Genomic DNA, 20,424 nt, shown 5'->3' with positions numbered 1-20,424 from the left:
GGTACCACATGTCCTGTCTCTACCATGCAGGAATATACAGCTTTGCTTTTTTCTGCATTTTTCACATAGTTGAGAGTTGTAAACCTTTACACTTATCCACAAGGCATGGAAGACTTAACCCCTTAGATGCCAGACATATCTCTGGGCCACTGATTAGGAATACAAAGGAGTATTCTCTATTAAGGCTGCTTATTGTGAGTGAAAATCCCTGTTGGGTCCCTACCTAGCCTGTTTGCAGCCTGTGTGCATCCCAGAGCACCCACTGAAATGCAGGGCTGCTTAGAGCCACAGGAATCAGAATTCCAGCCCATAAAGTGTTTTTAGAGACTGCACGTGGGAGGAGGGCACTCTGCTCCAATGAAAATGTTAACCACAAAATTGCTTGGGGATTTCAGAGGGATGGAATTAAAAATTCCCACCCTTCCCAACATTTTCTGATGTCACAGAGAGGTTCTAAAAAGAACAGATTTGTGTCCTGATGCTGCGGGTGCCTCCTTTGCAGAAGGCAACGATTTGGAATCGGGAGCTCGAGTACTGGAAATGAAATGACGTTTCCATAAAGGTTGGCTCTGTTGACCACAAGGGATGTGCTTTCTCCCTTTGAACCATGGAAAGCCCTGCTGTATGCTGTAATAAAATCTTAGCAGACTTTTATTTAAAGGGACACTCATCAACCATGTGTAAAGCTTAAAAGTAAGCAGGGGTGTATGTGTACAGGAAGCAGACCCTGGCAGGCTCATTCACAATGGCAAGCGCAAACTGAACACACACCGACGCCACTGGCATAGCAAGGTGCACCCTCACTCCTTGTACTTTCTGGCAGTGCCACCATTTTTGCTAATAAATGTGTATGTGCAGGTCCAGGGTTGCACAGGCGTGATTTGTGGAAAGCAAATCAAATCACTAATATGAAGCACATCGGAAATTTCACCATTCTAATACCTTCACAGATAAAGAGGTTTCGTACAATTATCAGTGTGTGTGTGTATGGGGGGGGGGGGCTGAAAATCCTGACGATGTACTATTATTGGTCATTTTCTAGGGCACCTGTCATCCTAAAATTGTTTCCCTCTCCAAAGGTGATTAGGGGAAACAATACAGTAGAACCCCAATTTCAAGCACTTGAATTTTACATTGTCATGTAATTGACAGTTTTTTGTGGCCCCATACACCCAAGTGGCATTTTTCTCCCCCCCGATTTTACATTTTACAGATATTTACACCATTTTGACACCATATCCTGGAAAATACAAAATCGAAGCTGTAGTTTTTCCTTTAAAAATTGCCTCCCCCACTGGTAGGCCATCCGCACTGGGTGGGAAATCCTGGTGTAGGTGGCCATGCTGTAGCACAGAAAATTATCTGCTGGCATATGTGCATACCAAGTGCAGTGCAAGTAGCGCTCATTACGTGTGTCCTAGAGCTCACAGGGACATTTTTATTGAAAGAAAATAGAAAAGAATAACATTGGTTTCTGTGTGCTCTACTAGCCTGCACTACTGGTGGTAGAAAAAAACTTGGGGCAACAGGTGCCCTTTAAGAAACCCATAGTTTACAGCATGAATCTGAGCATTTAGTGATTACAATAAGGAAGCTTAGAAAGGGTCACGGAAACAAGTATCTCATAGCTGTAAGACAAAACTGCTCAGAACACAGAACACTTCACACCCTTACAAACCTTTGTACTTCCCTTCCAAGTGTAAGAACTCCATTTGGCGTGCCTCAAACAAAATGACAAAATATCACAGTGCAGTAATCTCTTACATGTTTCTATGTATCCAACTACACCCTTGTGAATGGCTACTCACATCGATCAATAGCAACAGAAAATTACTACCAGGTGCATCAGTACTCAGTGCTCATGTTTCTAGAGATCACTGCCTCAAAAATGCCAGAAGATATTATTGCACTGTGTTTACTACTTGAACTATATAGGGAATAATGTACTCCCAAATCTAAAATATAAAGATATTGGAATCCTTAGCCATTAAAAGGCACAAGGAAAAAGGCCAAGGCAGGAAGGCTATACATTTACATCAGGGTTTATATTATTTTTTATTTATTCATGTAAAAACTAATTATTTTGCACCAATGGCGAAATGCGGAAATTCCCTGCAAAAAAAATTGCTCATCACTAATAATGACCCAGGGTACAACTGCTACAGAATAAGGGACACAAACTCTCACCCCTTAAGCTGAGGGCACACAGTGTGTATATCCACTTCTCTGAGCCCCGCGTTTTTCCGCTAGGCTGAGAGAAGTAAGTGCCCAAGTGCGGCACACAGAGCAGATTGGATGTCAGCCTAAAAAACGCGTAAGCGGAAGTTTTCCAGGCCGACCTCCGAGCTGCTCCCATCTGTGAGCCCACACTTGGGCAGTTGCCGTAGTTTTTAATGTGGGCACAAGGAGGAGCATAGGCAAGGGGATCCGCTTCTCTCAGCCTTTGCCATCCCTGATAGCGTGTGGGGTGCTACCGTCTGAGGTCTTGTGGTAACGGTGCCCCTGAATGAATTTCGTGCAAGTTAGGGAAGAAGTATGAGGGTGTATTGGGTGATGCCTACGTCCCCTTACACCCCTCATGAATACAGCGCTGCTAAGCACAGGCTCCGCTGTATTCATAGGGCATACACATGTCTGTGCCCTCAAGTTTGGAGCTCAAAGGCCTGTGGCTGTTCAGTGAAGTGCAGGACAGGGTGCAAATATATATACAGTATATATATATATATTTGCTCCCTATTTGCACATTGCACCCTGCCCTGCACTTTGTAAATAAGGGTTTAACAAATGGCAAAGTACTGGTGTGGTATTTGCCCTGCCCTTAACTAGTCTTGCCACGGCTGCTACATATATTTCATAATAGACTTTTGTTTTATACTATAGATATGAATGTATGTTGTTCACCTTAAAATGTATAACTTCCAGTATATCGTAGACTGTTGAATGCTAAATCAGCTTGCAAATGGCCTTAAAGGGTACCTGTCACCTTAAGAAATAATTCCAAATCCTTTTATATCATGTTAGTTGAACAAAATAAACTTTACTTACACTACATTGCCTGCAGCATAGAGGCGGGGCAGGCAATATATGATTGACAGCTCAGATTCTTAAAAACATTTATGACAGAGATGGATGTTTTTATAAAAAAAAGAATATGTCTTGTTTAATTTGCAAAGGTTTTTTTTTTAAATACAGTTTTTTATGTGTGGGTGACAGGTACCCTTTAAAGGGGAATTCCAGGTTCCGAACCAAAATTAGTTAAAGAGCCCCACACAACACAGAAACCCCAATATACCTATCACTGTAATCTGTTCCTTTAAAAAGTATGAATAAATACCGTTTTATATGCTGAAATCCAGCTGCAAAACAAGTCTTCTCTTTCTGCATCATTTGAAATCCTGGCAGGGGAGGAGAGACTAAAACATTGATGTTACATATTGTAACAACTTCTCCACAGCTTGCAGATATCATGCAGGAACAACCCACAATGCATTGCGCTACATTTTTTTTTGAGTCTCAAAGTAGTCAGCTAGATCAGCAGGAGAAGAGGGGGCGGGGCTTAGGAAACTGTTCCAAACCATATTATTACATTAAAAATCATAAAAACATGGCAAGTGATGTATATTGCAAAATTACTTGAAATTATGTTTACTTTTAAAAAAGGAATAATGTCATGGGAAAACATAAACAAACCTTTTTAATTTAATTTTGAGATTTCACATGGGGCTAGCCATATCCTTCATTTCCAAAGGTGCCACAGCCATGTGACTTGCGTTCTGATAAAATTCAGTCACACTTTACTGCTGCACTGCAAGATGGAGCGATATCAACCCCCTCCCAGCAACCGATCAGCAGAACAATGGGAAGGGAGCAAGATAGCAGCTCCCAGTAGGTATCAGAATAGCACTCAATAGTAAGAAATCCAAGTCTTGGGACTCCTCCAGTTACATGGGAGTAGGAGAAACAATAGGTTACCTGAAAGCAGTTCTACTGTGTAGCGCTGGCTCCTTCTGAAAGCTCAGACTCAGGCACAATGCACTGAGATGGCGCCTACACACCAATATTACAGCTAAAAAAATACATTTGTTGGTTCAAGAATAACATTTTATATGGTAGAGTGAATTATTTGCTATGTAGCCAGTATCATTTTAAAATAAAAGTACACCATAAAAATCATGACAGTATCCCTTTAAGTTGCGCTTGGGTGGCGTTCTCCTTTAATTTAACCTGTTAGTTGGTTGCCACTGCCAGTGGGTTAACCTAGCAGCCAAAGAGCTGTTTAGAAATTAAAAAGGCAGAGAGCCTTAAAAAAAAAGTGAGAAAATGAGATATTGAAAATAACAATATATAGGCCTCTCAGTTAATCTGTATTTTTACTGGGGTCAGTGACCCCATCAACCAAGGACCAAATAAACACTAATTAAAAATTACATTTACAGATGAGCACTGAAAGGGCTACCATTAGGAGGGATACCTGTCAGGGGTCCGGTGGTGCTTCCTGCAATATGGGTAGGGGTTGGGTAGATTAGGGGTGGAGCTGGCTGGAATGGGGGTGTGTCCAAGAAGGTGTATGGGGCCTACTTGACCTTCAATACTGGGAAAAAAGATCCAGTTTTGTGGGTAGAAAACATGGCAATTCAAATGCATTTTTTCTCCTTGCACTTAACAACTAACTTGTAGTTTCATATATTTGAGTACTGATTACCCCTTTAAGCAGGGATGACAGCCAACCTGCGGTTCTGCAGACGCAGCTAAACTACACCTCCCACACCTACAGTAGGCTTGATTTCCTTATGGGGCACAGGGAGGTGCAGGGCGGCCACAGCTGGAGAGTAACAGGTTGAAGATCTCTGCTTTTAATCAAAACCAGTTAAAGCAGCATACCGCTGCTTAAGATCTTCTGCTTTCCCACCCTCTTTAAATACACAGGGTTGCCTCAATTTGCAAAAAAAGCTGCAAATCAGCTCCACCAGCCAACGCTGGGAGCATTCAGAAAATGCCATTCTCTTAGGAAACGCATGACGTAGAGTGTTATGTCTGCACACAGTAAAGTGCGAGAGCGCTGCCGACCATTTCAAGTAACTCTTTCTCCGGGGAAGATCAGAGAGCTCAGGATAAACGTCTCTACCTTTTCCCTCCTGGCCAGAACCCCACGGATTTATTTCCACAGCACGGCATATTGCTGTGTTTAAATGTAAATTAGACAAATCTATTTTTAATGATAGATTCCATTCAGGTTACAAAATACATCTTTGCCAACGCACTCCCAAATCTCAGCTGTCCAAAATAAGTGCTCTAGATTTTTCGTACTATTGTGTAATCACAGGCCTGATTAAAACAGGAAATATCAGGAAACAAGATAACTACCAATGTAAACATGACAGGGGGAAAAAAAATCCCTTTCATTATTAACATTTTTTTGAGTCATCCACAACCTGAAGTAGTAATTTAGTGCACCTGCAGTGCTTTCCTGTGCGAGAGCGAGCTACATTCTCAACAGTGACTTCCCGCGAGCCAAGTTTTACGCCTTTCTTGACCAAACATTGCTCCGCCACATAGTTGAGGTTGGAAATATTGGGTGAAGTTCTTTTCTTTAATAAATAGCAAAACCAATGAAGTATTAATTCGCGGGCAGCAAGTAGCATCTCAACTAATCATTTTCAGCATTAGGATTTTTTTTCTGCCTTCTATCCACCAGCAGTAAACATTTAAGTTTTTTTTTTTTTCTTTTTTAAAAAGCAGCGTTGGGTTACTTTTAAATAGCCACAACATTCTTCTGTTTGTGTTTCCTCGCAGCAGTCTGCATTTTTGCAGGAAAAAAAAAAATGGGCAGGGAGACAGAAACTGGAATTCTACTACACTTTCAAACTGTCTGTAGTCTAGTTCATTCTTTCTGAACATGCTAACAAGTTAATTTTAGCAACACGGGGCCGGGAGAAGGCTCTGTCGTGATGCACAGGTTAATAAGGAGGGAAGGGGAAAAAAGGGCAATTTATATAACTTATGTGGCTTTCTGAAAAACTGTGTTTCATAAAACTCCTGCTTGGGTTATGACTGGATAGAGGGGAAAAGGGCACAGGGTTTATAAAAAGGAAATTGTGTAATTATTATTTTTTCAGTTTTTGGTCACTTTAGAAAAGGGTAGCCTTGCACTGTACATTAGCAATATTGGCCTACACCTATTGCTATGGAATTAAAAGTAAAGTTTTACCACAAAACAGTACAATACGGTACAGTTCATATTGGCAGAATAAAGAACCGAATCACAACCCTAATTTGGATATGTAAAATTGGGATGAATTAAAAATCCGGACGTCAGTGATCATTTATGCGCAGTGAATAAAGTGAGAATTCATGGCAATCACTGTGTTTTTCCCCACAATGCAGCATTCATGAAGGAAACCCTGGAGCTACCACCTGGTCAGGAGGTGGCAGTAGCTCCAGGGTTCTTCTGTGTCTATTGGTGCAGCAGCACTAATTAGGGATTGGCACCAAGTGCAACTATATAGAAGTGAAGTGCAAGGAGCCCATTTTGACCTTTGATGAAAGTAGTTTTACGGGCAACTGGAGCTGCCACATTGATTATACTATTATAATATTATATTATCAACCAAGACATTTTTCATACACCATATAAAAATATTTTTTTTTGTAGGCATTAGGTTGCTGTTCTACATCAAGGGAGGACTATAACTGTAGAAAAAAGATTGCAGGATGATGGTGATAATGTGCCCAGCACCATATTAGCACAGAAAATACATATTGTTTATTACATGCTAACTAATGCTGCAAACCCTTCTCCCCATGGGAGTCCAGTGCTAACCTCAGTGCAGGGATGGAGTACATGGATTGGGGGCTCATGTAGCCTGGCATGCATACATGTATCAGTTCCAACATTTATATCCTTACACCTTCATTTGTTTGTAACTCTTCATTGTATCCTGTTGTCTTCAATCAACAAAAATACTCCAACCCTCCCAAATATGGATCTCCAGGGTGCCTACAGTTTGCAAAGGAAGAGGAAACAGATGTAAGGCAGAATTTAATGTCACCATAATTATCTGATCATGCTCTTGCATCTTTCTCTTTGAAAAGTAGGGATACGTTGATGTCATAATTTCTGCATTTGTGCAAGTACAAAATCCACTACAAAAGATTCCAAACCCTAATTTTAACATTTAAATTTGAGAAGAATAAATCTGCATTGTGTGGTCACATGACAAAGGTTCAGATTCAGCTGAAGAACTTTTATTTGACCAAATTAAAATGCTGCCAAACGTGTTAGACTTCAATAGTTCAAGCTAGTTGGACCTGAGCTAATTAACCTCGCCCAGAAAGGCTTTATGTCCTCCTAAGCCACTGATATCAATTATTTACCAATGTTGCTGTCCACCATAATTCAGAAAGTAGAATTTTGGTCTCCCTAGACATCAAAGGCTTTTGACACAGTCCATTGGTAGATACTATGGGAAGTTTTGGCCTAACATAGATTTGGTCCCAAATTTAGCAATTTCATATGGGCACTACATGTTCATCCACAGATTAAGATTCTGGTGAACGGAAAATTATTTGCTGGCATTCATCTTGTCCTCTCTCCCCCATGCCCTTTGCCCTGGACATTAAGCCCCTGACTATCTGTATAGGCAGATTAGCTAAAAAAAATAAAACTTTATGTCCACAACATGCTACTATATCTATCTAATCCAAATCAGGATTTAGAACTCTTCTTTATGGTGGCCTCTGAGTTTGGCCAGTATTTGGGATTAAATATCATCATACAAGTCAGTTATATTCTCTTTATACTTCTTCCCTCCAGTAAACTCATTTAGATATCCTGACATAGTGGCCAATACTGACCCAGAAAGGTTTGAACAATTAACTTGAAACACCAAAGTTTAAAGCAATATGTTTAAAATGATCTTTCTCCCAAGGTTTTTCTATGTCTCGCACAACTCCTCTGTTACCCCCACCCAGGCTCAGTGTATATACGAGTATCTGTAAGAGTAAAAAAAATAATCAAGGGATTTATGGGCAGGGGAACCCCAAAAATTTTGGGGGGCTTCAGGCACCACCAACTGGAGGTGGTTTAGACTGTATTTCTTAGCTGCTCAAGTGGCTGGTTGGCAAACTAGATAATCTGGCAGTGGTTCTAAAGGCCACCATTGCAAGCTCCTTAAAATCTCTTTCTAGGATTCCCTATCGAGGAACCTTATCCTATGACCACAGTTATATGGCCTTTCAAAAATCTCAGAAACTGGCCCAGGGCCCCTATGAGACCTGGTCTCCTGGACCAGATTGTGGGGGTCTGCCAAACATCGCCAGATGGGCACAGCTGGGTATTAATGGTTATTATAAATGGTGGGAATAGCAAAAGCTATGATATAATAAAAAATGACCCCCCTTGATATGTTCTTTAAGTATCTGCAGCAGTGCCATGCTTTTCCTGTACAATTCCCACCAAAACCTATATACCTAGCTTAAACAACCTTGGAAATCTATCTACAAAGACAGGAAATAGTCAAACCCCTGTCTTGGTTTTATACTATACCAGTGGCGTAGCGTGGGCTTTCGTCGCCTGGGGCCGACCGGAAATTTGCCGCCCCTCTAAAAAATAGACAAAATAAAAAAAGCAGCATTAAATTTTATTTTTTTTTGATTGAATTTGAAATGCGGTGCGCATGTCATAATTGTCAAAAGTGGATTCAGCTGTGCGTCCGTGGCTGCCCATGGTGGCAGGGCCGCCATCAGAAATCACGGGGCCCCTCCCATCAGTACAGGACACACAGACATAAAAAGAATTAGGGTCACCCTACCACAGTGCCCCCTAACACTATGCTGGCCAGGCCCCCCTAACGCTATTCTGGCCACGGTCCCCCCATACAACTGCCCCATAGACAGTACCCCCATACACAGTGCCCCCAATTGCCCCATACACAGTGCCCCCCACACACATTGCCTCCAATTGCCCATAGAAAGTGCCCCAATTTCCCCATAGACAGTGCCTCCAATTGCCCCATACACAGTGTCCCCATAGACAGCCCCCTCCACACAGTGCCCCCAATTGCCCTTAGACAGTGCCCCCAATAGGAAGTGCCCCCATACACAGTGCCCCAATTTCCCCATACACAGTTCCCCCATAGACAGTACCCCCCAAAGACCTTGCCCCCCCCACAGAAAGTGCCCCCATACACAGTGCCCCAATTGCCCCATACACAGTTCCCCCAATAGAAAGTGCCCCCATACACAGTGCCCCCAATTGCCCCATACAAAGTGCCCCCAATAGGAAGTGCCCCCATACACAGTGCCCCAATTGCCCCATACACAGTGTCCCCATAGACAATACCCCCCAAAGACCTTGCCCCCCAATAGAAAGTGCCCTCATACACAGAGCCCCAATTGCCCCATACACAGTGCCCCCAATAGGAAGTGCCCCCATACACAATACCCCACAAAGACCTGCCCCCCCCCCATGGAAATTGCCCCAATTTCCCCATAGACAGTAGCCCCCAATTTCCCCCATAGTACATACCCCCAACAGACCATCAGCGACGGCTCCTTCTCTCTTACAGGCAACAGGCGCTTCTATAAGGTTGCGCCTCGTCGCTGACGTGTGACGTCATACGCACGGGCGCAACCTTATAAAAGCGCCTGTTGCCTGTAAGAGAGAAGGAGCCGCCGCCGCCCCTTCTGATACGCCGCCCGGGGCCATGGCCCCCTCGGCACCCCCCTCGCTACGCCACTGTACTATACTATCTACAGTGATCCCCAACCAGTGGCTCGGGGGCAACATGTTGCTCACCAACCCCTTGGATGTTGCTCTCAGTGCCCCCAAACCAGGGAGTTATTTTTGAGTTCCTGACTTGGTGGCAAGTTTTGGTTGAATAAAAACAAGATTTACTGATAGTGTGCATAGAGGCCCCTAATAGCCTTTATTTGGCACCTCCATGAACTGTTATGGTGCTTGTGTTGCTCTCCAAGTCTTTTTACATTTGACTGTAGCTCACGAGTAAGAAAGGTTGGGGACCTCACAGCTATCTGTTTATATGAGAGATATATTCAAATAAAGTTTTTTTTAAATAGGGTGTATTTGACTCCACACCTCCAGGTAAATACTTTGTATTTATAACAACATATCTGACCTGTGTTCTAAATGTCAGAATGAGTTAGGATCTCTGTTCCATGTTTTCTGGTCTTGCCCAGTAATCCAGAGGTTCTGGTGTACAATATTTACAATATTGCAATTCTTAGAGGAGAAACTGGCTTTCCCAAACATTTGCTCCCAGGAACTCTACCTGCTAGAAATAACAGGTATAGTTTAATATGCAATAAAACTTAAAAAAAACAAAAAAAACCCAAACAAATAAAATTTTTTAAAGGGGTTGTTCGTCTTTGAATTAACTTTAAGTATGATGTAGACCAGGGGTCCCCAACCTTTCATACTCGTGAGCCACACAAGCATCATAAAAGTTCATGGAGGTGCCAAATAAGGGCTAAGATTGGCTATTAGGCAGCCTCTATGCACACTATCAGCTTACAGGGGCTTTATTTGGTAGTAAATCTTGTTTTTATTCAACCAAAACTTGCCCCCAAGTCAGGAATTCAATAATAACTACCTGCTTTGTGGGCACTGAGAGCAACATCCAAAGATATTGTAAGTTTTTGCGAGCAGGGCCCTCTGATCCTATTGTTACTCTGTATACCTTTGTTTGTTAAACTTTTAAGATCCCTGTTTGTTTAAATTTATTGTGAAGCGCTGCATAATTTACTGGTGCTAAATAAATAAATGATGATGATGATGATGGGTTTGGTGAGCAACATGTAGATCTTGAGCCACTGGTTGGGGATCACTGATGCTGACAATGATATTCTGAGAAAATTTGCAATTGGTTTTCATTTTTATTATTCTTTGGTCTTTTTTTATTTAGCTTTTTGTTCAGCAACTCTTTAGCCTGGAATGGGAGCTGTTATCTGGTTGCTAGGGTCATGTTTACCAGGCAGTGGTTTTAATGGGAGACTGAAAAAAGAATAGGAGAGGGTCTTAAAAAAAGTAACAACAATGAAATTGTAAAATAACAGAACTACCGGGGCAGTGACCCCCTTTTTAAAGCTGAAAAGACATATGAGAGGTAGGCAAATAATTCAAAAACTATAAAAATATAATGAAGACCAATTGGAAAGTTGCTAGGAACAGGACATTCCATAACATAATTAAAGTTAACCTAAAGGTGAACCACCCCTAAGCAGCATGTGTAAGTTTTGCCAGCATTTTTTCAACTGTTTGTGCATTGAAAGCTCTATCATGTGACCTTTCCCCTTGTTTTAATTATATTAGTATTATGTCTGATCCACACAGGGCTGTATTTCTGTTTTGTGCCACCCTAGGCATCTGACCTCTGACTGTGTCCCCCACTCCCTTTGGCATCTTGTGAATACACAGTACATTTTGCTACTGTGGCGAAGGTGTTTCCTGCATTTTCTTTCATATAGGCACAAGTGGGCTGCTCCCCTAAAGCCGATATACAGTATATAAATTATGCACATGTTGTATCCAAACACATACTGGTCAAAAGTGTTGAATTAAAAAGTCATGACAAATGACCATTTTTACGTTTGTCCAATTTGTTAAATTATTTACAAAAATATACATGGAACATTTCGGAATTCGCATAATTTCTGCAACTTCCTAAGGATTACATTTTACCTAGTATATATCCCAAGAGACAACACCAAGTTTGTCATTTGTCATAGCAGCTGCGTGCAAAAAAAATAATCATCTTTAAACAAAAAAAAGTGTTTTATAATGTTTTATAAGCCTAACTTAAGTAACACCTGAAATTAACCTGTGATTAAGTAACAGTATTAAAATGAAAAAGGATAAATCAACAATATCTATAACCTACCTCTGAAAGGAACATGTTCCTGGAGTGAGAATGTGGATTAATGTTACTCAGTGAATGGAGGCCTCTCTGAGGTTTCCTTCCCTTGTGAATAGCCTGAGGTCAGAGAGTCACTTTGGGGGACAATGGTAGTCCAAGAGTTGCTGAATATCTTACAATCACACACCATACCCCCTGATCAAATAGCTCTTTTGTTACACTGATATAAAACATGTCATACAATGATGATTTGGAAGAATAACATTGGTTTACTTCCCGAAGAGATCAGAAGCGGCTTGTTATACACAGAAAAACATCTGAGGGTATCTGAGAACAACCATGTGTTCAAAGAAGAAAAGACTGCTTGGCAGGACAAGTATTTTGGTGAGCATCTTATCTGATTTATCTTACATCATAGTTCTGTCTCTGGGACACGTATACAAACCAAACATATTTCACTGTTTCATCAATTTTCATTTTCATGCAGGTCACTGGTGCCAGAGTTTATTCAGATGGTAGGGTCTAGAGGTAAAGAAGGGGGCCCTAGGAATGAAGGAAACTGGGTCTTTATAATACAAAAATTACTGTTTTTCACTCTGCAGCCTTCTAGCTGTTGTTGCCAGGTTGAACATCAATGATGTATAAATAATAAAATATCTAACAACTATTACACAATATAAATTCATTCTTTATCCATTAAGCCACTATTCCCCTATAAGAAGCACTTTTCTGCTTGGGCCCATGGCACAGTGCTCTCCCTGCCCTACCACAAAAGGCCCACCTCCATGGAACATGTAAAAGTAAGTGATGTGATCAATCATTGTGGCTACTGACCCCACTGTCCAGCTGTGAAGTTTGGGCACAGATATGGGGAACCAGTTCACTTGGGTTTATTGGGGGTGAAGCAGTTGGAAAGGGGTAAGGGTGGTACTGTGCACTGGGGATACCAGTTAATAATCCACTTGGGGGTTAGTAATTATAAAGCATCAACATATCCTACTCTAATTTATAGGATTACTAAGAACCTTCATTCCCAAACTTAAGTGTACTTTATGAATTGAAATATTGCTCTAAGATAATGTTTGATAAGGTGCTTCTTTCGTAATAGATGGGGCTGTATGTGTCCAGCTAAAGTATTCTCTTAATAACAGATAAGTATATATATATATACATACAGTATATATGTATGTATGTGTGTGTGTGTGTGATGATCTTTATTTTCAACCTGCTAAAGGTAAAACACTGTCATAAATAATGCATTTAAGCCTGGTGGCCTTCTTGATTAACTGAAAAAGGCCGTAAAGTAAACCAGAACCTATTTATTAGTCAGCCACCCTCCCTGTGTAGACAGGATACTTAAACATTCCATTCTATTGAAATACATATCTGTCAGCCATAAGATTTTTTTTCCCCCAGTTACTGAAAGATGGACTAGTACACCTAAGTAAATATGAACATATGTGTTCTGCATTCAGCTGATGAGATTAATAGATTCATTCATAGGACACTTATAAGTAATCTGCCATTGCAACAATAATTCTGTATTGACTCCTTTGACTCCCCTTTTCTACAGTTATTGAGATAACTCACAAACACACATATTATTTTAAGTGCATGCAAGAGAAAAAAGCAAAATAGACAGAGGCATAACCTAGTCGCTAACCCAACTCCTTCCAACCCATAAATTCACTATTTTATCTTGCATACTGTTTTATGCAGCTGCTCTGAGACTGTACTATACTTAGAAAGACATCTGTATGTGTACTTGTTCTCTATCACATGTTGATTTGCGAGAGTGTTTTTTTTTCTCATTTTTTTTTTAGTAGTTAAAGGTTTAGAAAGCTACAAATTGAAAACAGGTGCAGTGTCACCTCAACGTTTTTGAGTGCAGTCTTTGAAACTATAAGCATCTGAGATACTATAAAACAGGAAGTATTGATGCAAAACTCTGTTACGTGTAATAAGACAATTTGGTAAAACAGGGCACTGGGATTTTATTTTTTTATTATTTGTATTTTTTTTATATATTTTATTTGAGAAATGATTTATTAGAATACACAAACAATCCATCTCCTTATGTCTATCTGCATGTTTAACATTAAGCTAAAGGACCTAGTCAACCCTAAACTCAACATAACAAAAATTCAAAACGTAATTTTTTGTATATTGTTACATAGTTACATAGGGTCCATCAAGTTCAACCCTTCCAAGTAAACCCAGCACACACAAACCTATACTTACCTATCTATACCATATATTATATATATATATATATATATATATATATATATATATTATATATATCTATATATATAACATAAACTATACATACAAACATTAATACTAAGGGCCAGATTCATGAAATCACAAGTTTGAATCTCGAATGGGATAAATTTGGATTGGATACGATAATTTCTTAAGATCGTACATATCACGAAAATGCTTACGAAAAAATTGTATTAGTCACGATAATATTGTATTGGCGATCCGAAATTTTCGTACTGAAGATTGAAAATAGCGAGAAAACCTTTCCGACTTTCATCCTTCTGTGCATGATTTTGGAAGCTTCCCATAGGAATCAATGGCACTCTGTAGCTCCAACCTGGCCCAAGGAAAGTCTCCCATAGGACTCAATGGCACTCTGCAGCTCCAACCCGGCCCAAGGAAAGTCTCCCATAGGGCTCAATGGCACTCTGCAGCTCCAACCCGGCCCAAGGAAAGCCTCCCATAGGGCTCAATGGCACCCTGCAGCTCCAACCTGGCCCAAGGAAAGCCTCCCATAGGGCTCAATGGCACTCTGCAGCTCCAACCTGGCCCAAGGAAAGTCTCTCATAGGGCTCAATGGCACTCTGCAGCTCCAACCCGGCCCAAGGAGAGTCTCCCATAGGGCTCAATGGCACTCTGCAGCTCCAACCTGGCCCAAGGAAAGTCTCCCATAGGGCTCAATGGCACTCTGCAGCTCCAACCCGGCCCAAGGAAAGCCTCCCATAGGGCTCAATGGCACTCTGCAGCTCCTACCTGGCCCAAGGAAAGTCTCCCATAGGGCTCAATGGCACTCTGCAGCTCCAACCCGGCCCAAGGAAAGTCTCCCATAGGGCTCAATGGCACTCTGCAGCTCCAACCCGCTAATGCTAATGCTAATGTGGTGCCGTTATTTAAAAAGGGATCCCGTTCTCAGCCTGAAAACTATAGGCCTGTTAGTCTGACATCAGTAGTAGGAAAACTTTTGGAAGGGGTAATAAGGGATAGGGTACTTGAATACATTGCAGTTCACAATACTATTAGTTTGTGCCAGCATGGTTTTATGCGTAACAGATCTTGCCAGACTAATTTAGTTGCCTTTTATGAGGAGGTGAGTAGGAACCTTGATGCTGGAATGGCAGTTGATGTCATCTACTTGGACTTTGCTAAAGCGTTTGATACAGTACCTCACAGAAGGTTAATGATCAAATTAAGGAATATTGGCCTAGAACATAATATTTGTAATTGGATAGAGAACTGGCTGAAGGATAGAGTACAAAGAGTGGTTGTAAATGGAACATTTTCTAATTGGACCAGTGTGGTTAGTGGAGTACCGCAGGGGTCAGTCCTTGGGCCTTTGCTGTTTAACTTGTTTATTAATGACCTGGAGGTGGGCATAGACAGTATTGTTTCTATTTTTGCTGATGACACTAAATTGTGCAAAACTATAAGTTCCATGCAGGATGCTGCCGCTTTGCAGAGCGATTTGACAAAATTAGATAACTGGGCAGCAAACTGGAAAATGAGGTTCAATGTTGATAAGTGCAAAGTTATGCACTTTGGTAGAAATAATATAAACGCAAACTATCTACTGAATGGTAGTGTGTTGGGGGTTTCCTTAATGGAGAAGGATCTAGGGGTTTTTGTTGATAACAAGTTGTCTAATTCCAGGCAGTGTCATTCTGTGGCTACTAAAGCAAATAAAGTGCTGTCTTGTATAAAAAAGGGCATTGACTCAAGGGATGAGAACATAATTTTGCCCCTTTATAGGTCCCTGGTAAGGCCTCACCTTGAGTATGCAGTGCAGTTTTGGGCTCCAGTCCTTAAGAAGGATATTAATGAGCTGGAGAGAGTGCAGAGACGTGCAACTAAACTGGTTAAGGGGATGGAAGATTTAAACTATGAGGTTAGACTGTCGAGGTTGGGGTTGTTTTCTCTGGAAAAGAGGCGCTTGCGAGGGGACATGATTACTCTGTACAAGTACATTAGAGGGGATTATAGGCAGTTGGGGGATGTTCTTTTTTCCCATAAAAACAATCAACGCACCAGAGGTCACCCCTTTAGATTAGAGGAACGGAGCTTCCATTTGAAGCAGCGTAGGTGGTTTTTCACGGTGAGGGCAGTGAGGTTATGGAATGCCCTTCCTAGTGATGTGGTAATGGCAGATTCTGTTAATGCCTTTAAGAGGGGCCTGGATGAGTTCTTGATCAATCAGAATATCCAAGGCTATTGTGATACTAATATCTACAGTTAGTACTAGTGGTTGTATTTATAGTTTATGTATGTGAGTATAGATTGGTAGGTGTGGGTTAGGTGTGCTGGGTTTACTTGGATGGGTTGAACTTGATGGACACAGGTCTTTTTTCAACCCTATGTAACTATGTAACTATGTAACCCGGCCCAAGGAAAGTCTCCCATAGGGCTCAATGGCACTCTGCAGCTCCAACCCGGCCCAAGGAAAGCCTCCCATAGAGCTCAATGGCACTCTGCAGCTCCAACCTGGCCCAAGGAAAGTCTCCCATAGGGCTCAATGGCACTCTGCAGCTCCAACCTGGCCCAAGGAAAGTCACGATAATGAAGCTTAAATGAGTCCAAGGCTTTCGTACTTGGGGCGACAATACAATTTTGTTGCACAAATTTTGTCGCATAGTACGAAAAAGTCATGCAAGGTACGAAAAAGTTGCAGAAAATACGCACAGAACGTGTGGATTAGTAAATGTGGCCCTCACTGTAGATATTATTACCACAGTAGCCTTGCATATTATGCTTGTTCAAGAACTCATCCAGGCCATTGTGATTACAACAGAATCTGTTTCACATAGGATGGCTTTAAAACTATGTCAATTCCAGGAACATTTTAAATTGGGGGCGGGGGGGGGACTCAGCTTGACTGTATGGTACCCAAAAAACTCCAGGAAAACATTAAGTTCAAAAACATAAAACTATATTTTATAATCTTAATTTATGTCCACAGAAACCAGTCAAATCTACATTTTTTATATATTTTTTTTTTATAACTTATTGAGATTATTTTATACAATAAATTTGCTAAACTTCAAAAAACAAGGGGAATCTGTCTCTGATTATAATGGAACAACATAACTAATAAGGCTAAATATTTATTAACCAAAAGAAATAATAGACTTGCCATGGGGTTTTAAAGCTTTTTAAAAGATGGTCATAGAAACATGTTAGTGTTAAATATTCCTATGCCATAGAGGAAATAAGTTAGCATAAAAAAACAGGCTCTTTATAAGGGCACAAACATATATTTTAAAATATTAGCCCTTTTAGTGCAAATATGCCGGATGATTATCACTGAAAAGGTAAATTACGTTAGTTGCTCACGCGGATGGCTTGCTTTACATGTCTACAAACAGTAGATCACAGGATTTTTTTTTTAGGGGGGGGAGATTTAGCAGAGGGAATAAAATAACATTAGGTAAAAGAGAGACGAGTTGAATTGCTTTTAGTCCGTTCAGGTCTAGCTGTAAAATACAATGCACCAAAACAGTTCTTTGGATGGCAAAGTCTTTTTCTTAAGTTTTTCCCAGGCCGAAAGTGGGAGGGATTGCAGGAGAAATTGAAAGAAAAGCAATACAAGTGGAAGGCTTTGCTTAGAAAATGGCAAACAGTTTCTTTTTGTCAAGAATAAGATCTTTGATGTTCCTCTCGGAATTCCGCATTAAACAGGTTCACAGTAATTTTCTGACAAACGCTAGTATAAAATTACATTTAAGCCCAAATTGGACACTTTCATGAAAGTTCGAGCAAGACTTTCAAAGGCAAAATATTGAATATATTTCGATTCAAGCATGAAAATAAGTAGAATAAATTGAACCTTTTAAATATTTGAAAATATTTTTTGCAAAATTATAATTCTTGTCTTTTGTTTGCGCACGTCAGCTAGTTTTACTTTTTTATGGCAATGAATTCATAAACTGTGTTGTTAACAATGAAATAGCTGTGATCATGGAACAGACCTGCAATAAAGTTTTCCAGCTTCTCAAAATAGTTTAGACCTTGTTTTTACATTAAGGGAATGTGTTCTCAAGCAGGTACTAACACATGGCTCCGGGTCTTGCTCTGTATTGCATCCAACACTGGACACTGGGTAAATACGAAGGGCTTATTAAATGATTCACCAAAGGCCAAAGATCAAGACGGCGACTGTTCAGTGCAAAATCTCTGGACCATTTACACACATAAAAGAGAGCATGCAAGTAATGGCATTTGCCGTGAAGATTTATGAATAAACTGGGACTAGAATAACAGTCAGCTGGCAAGAATGTAAATCTTGTATAAAGGTCTTCATCAAATTATAGCAGTCGAATAATTTTTTTTTCTTTATCTAAAGTATATTTGCAATTGCAGTTGGTTTAACATGAATAAAATAAGAACACATAGTAGAAAAGCTTTAAAAAATGTTTTACTTTTTATTGTGACTTTTCTAATGACTTATTTGTAAGAGGTAGCTTAATGAGTAAAGCACGTGGTTTAAATGATGCTACATAGCCTGTAATGCTTGCAATGTACATTTGGGTGCTAAAAAGTATAAAGAAGGGGCAGTAATGTTTGTAGTGGCATCAGGGCCTAAGGCAAGCCATACTTTTCCAGGACCCCGTTAATAAATGATGATCTACCAAAATTGCATTGGGTTTTGGATGTTGATAAAAAAAAAATCCTGGCCCCAACCTCCAACAACTATAGTGCTATCCTTTTGAAAACACCAATAGAAAAGGGCTAATTTGCGATGCCCGTAAGTGTCCACTCCCCTGTCCACTACCTTGCACGTCATTCAGACGCGCACCTAAAGCATTGCTGTTTCTAGCTTGACTTAGTACCCGGGTACTATTCCACAGTCCCTTCCCAGAGGCTATTATCTTCACTGCTACTATAGGCACCATCTCTCCCTACTATACCTGCTATCCCACAGCCACAGTCTCTTCCCAGAGGCTATTATCCCCACTGCTACTATAGGCACCATCTATTCCTACTATACCTGCTATCCCCATCACAGTCCCTTCCCAGGGGCTATTATCTCCACTGCTACCATAGGCACCATCTCTTCCTACTACACCTGCTATCCCACAGCCACAGTCCCTTCCCAGAGACTATTATCCCCACTGCTACTATAGGCACCATCTCTCCCTACTATACCTGCTATCCCCATCACAGTCCCTTCCCAGGGGCTATTATCCCCACTGCTACCATAGGCACCATCTCTTCCTACTACACCTGCTATCCCACAGCCACAGTCCCTTCCCAGAGGCTATTATCCCCACTGCTACCATAGGCACCATCTCTCCCTACTATACCTGCTATCCCACAGCCACAGTCCCTTCCCAGAGGCTATTATCCCCACTGCTACTATAAGCACCATCTCTCCCTACTATACCTGCTATCCCACAGCCACAGTCCATTCCCAGAAGCTATTATCCCCACTGTTACTATAGGCACCATCTATTCCTACTATACCTGCTATCCCCATCACAGTCCCTTCCCAGGGGCTATTATCCCCACTGCTACCATAGGCACCATCTCTTCCTACTACACCTGCTATCCCACAGCCTCAGTCCCTTCCCAGAGACTATTATCCCCACTGCTACTATAGGCACCATCTCTCCCTACTATACCTGCTATCCCCATCACAGTCCCTTCCCAGGGGCTATTATCTCCACTGCTACCATAGGCACCATCTCTTCCTACTACACCTGCTATCCCACAGCCACAGTCCCTTCCCAGAGGCTATTATCCCCACTGCTACTATAGGCACCATCTCTGCCTACTATACCTGCTATCCCCATCACAGTCCCTTCCCAGGGGCTATTATCCCCACTGCTACCATAGGCACCATCTCTTCCTACTACACCTGCTATCCCACAGCCACAGTCCCTTCCCAGAGGCTATTATCCCCACTGCTACTATAGGCACCATCTCTCTCTACTACACCTGCTATCCCCATCACAGTCCCTTCCCAGGGGCTATTATCCCCACTGCTACCATAGGCACCATCTCTTCCTACTACACCTGCTATCCCACAGCCACAGTCCCTTCCCAGAGGCTATTATCCCCCCACTGCTACTATAGGCACTATCTCTCCCTACTATACCTGCTATCCCACAGCCACAGTCCATTACCAGAGGCTATTATTCCCACTGCTACTATAGGCACCATCTCTCCCCACTATACCTGCTATCCCACAGCCACAGTCCCTTCCCAGAGGCTATTATCCCCACTGCTACTATAGGCACCATCTCTCCCTACTATACCTGCTATCCCACAGCCACAGTCTCTTCCCAGAGGCTAT

Source organism: Xenopus tropicalis, chromosome 7 (genome assembly GCF_000004195.4).
Source record: "Xenopus tropicalis strain Nigerian chromosome 7, UCB_Xtro_10.0, whole genome shotgun sequence".
Classification (NCBI taxonomy): Eukaryota; Metazoa; Chordata; class Amphibia; order Anura; family Pipidae; genus Xenopus; species Xenopus tropicalis.
This window is presented reverse-complemented; position numbering follows the sequence as displayed.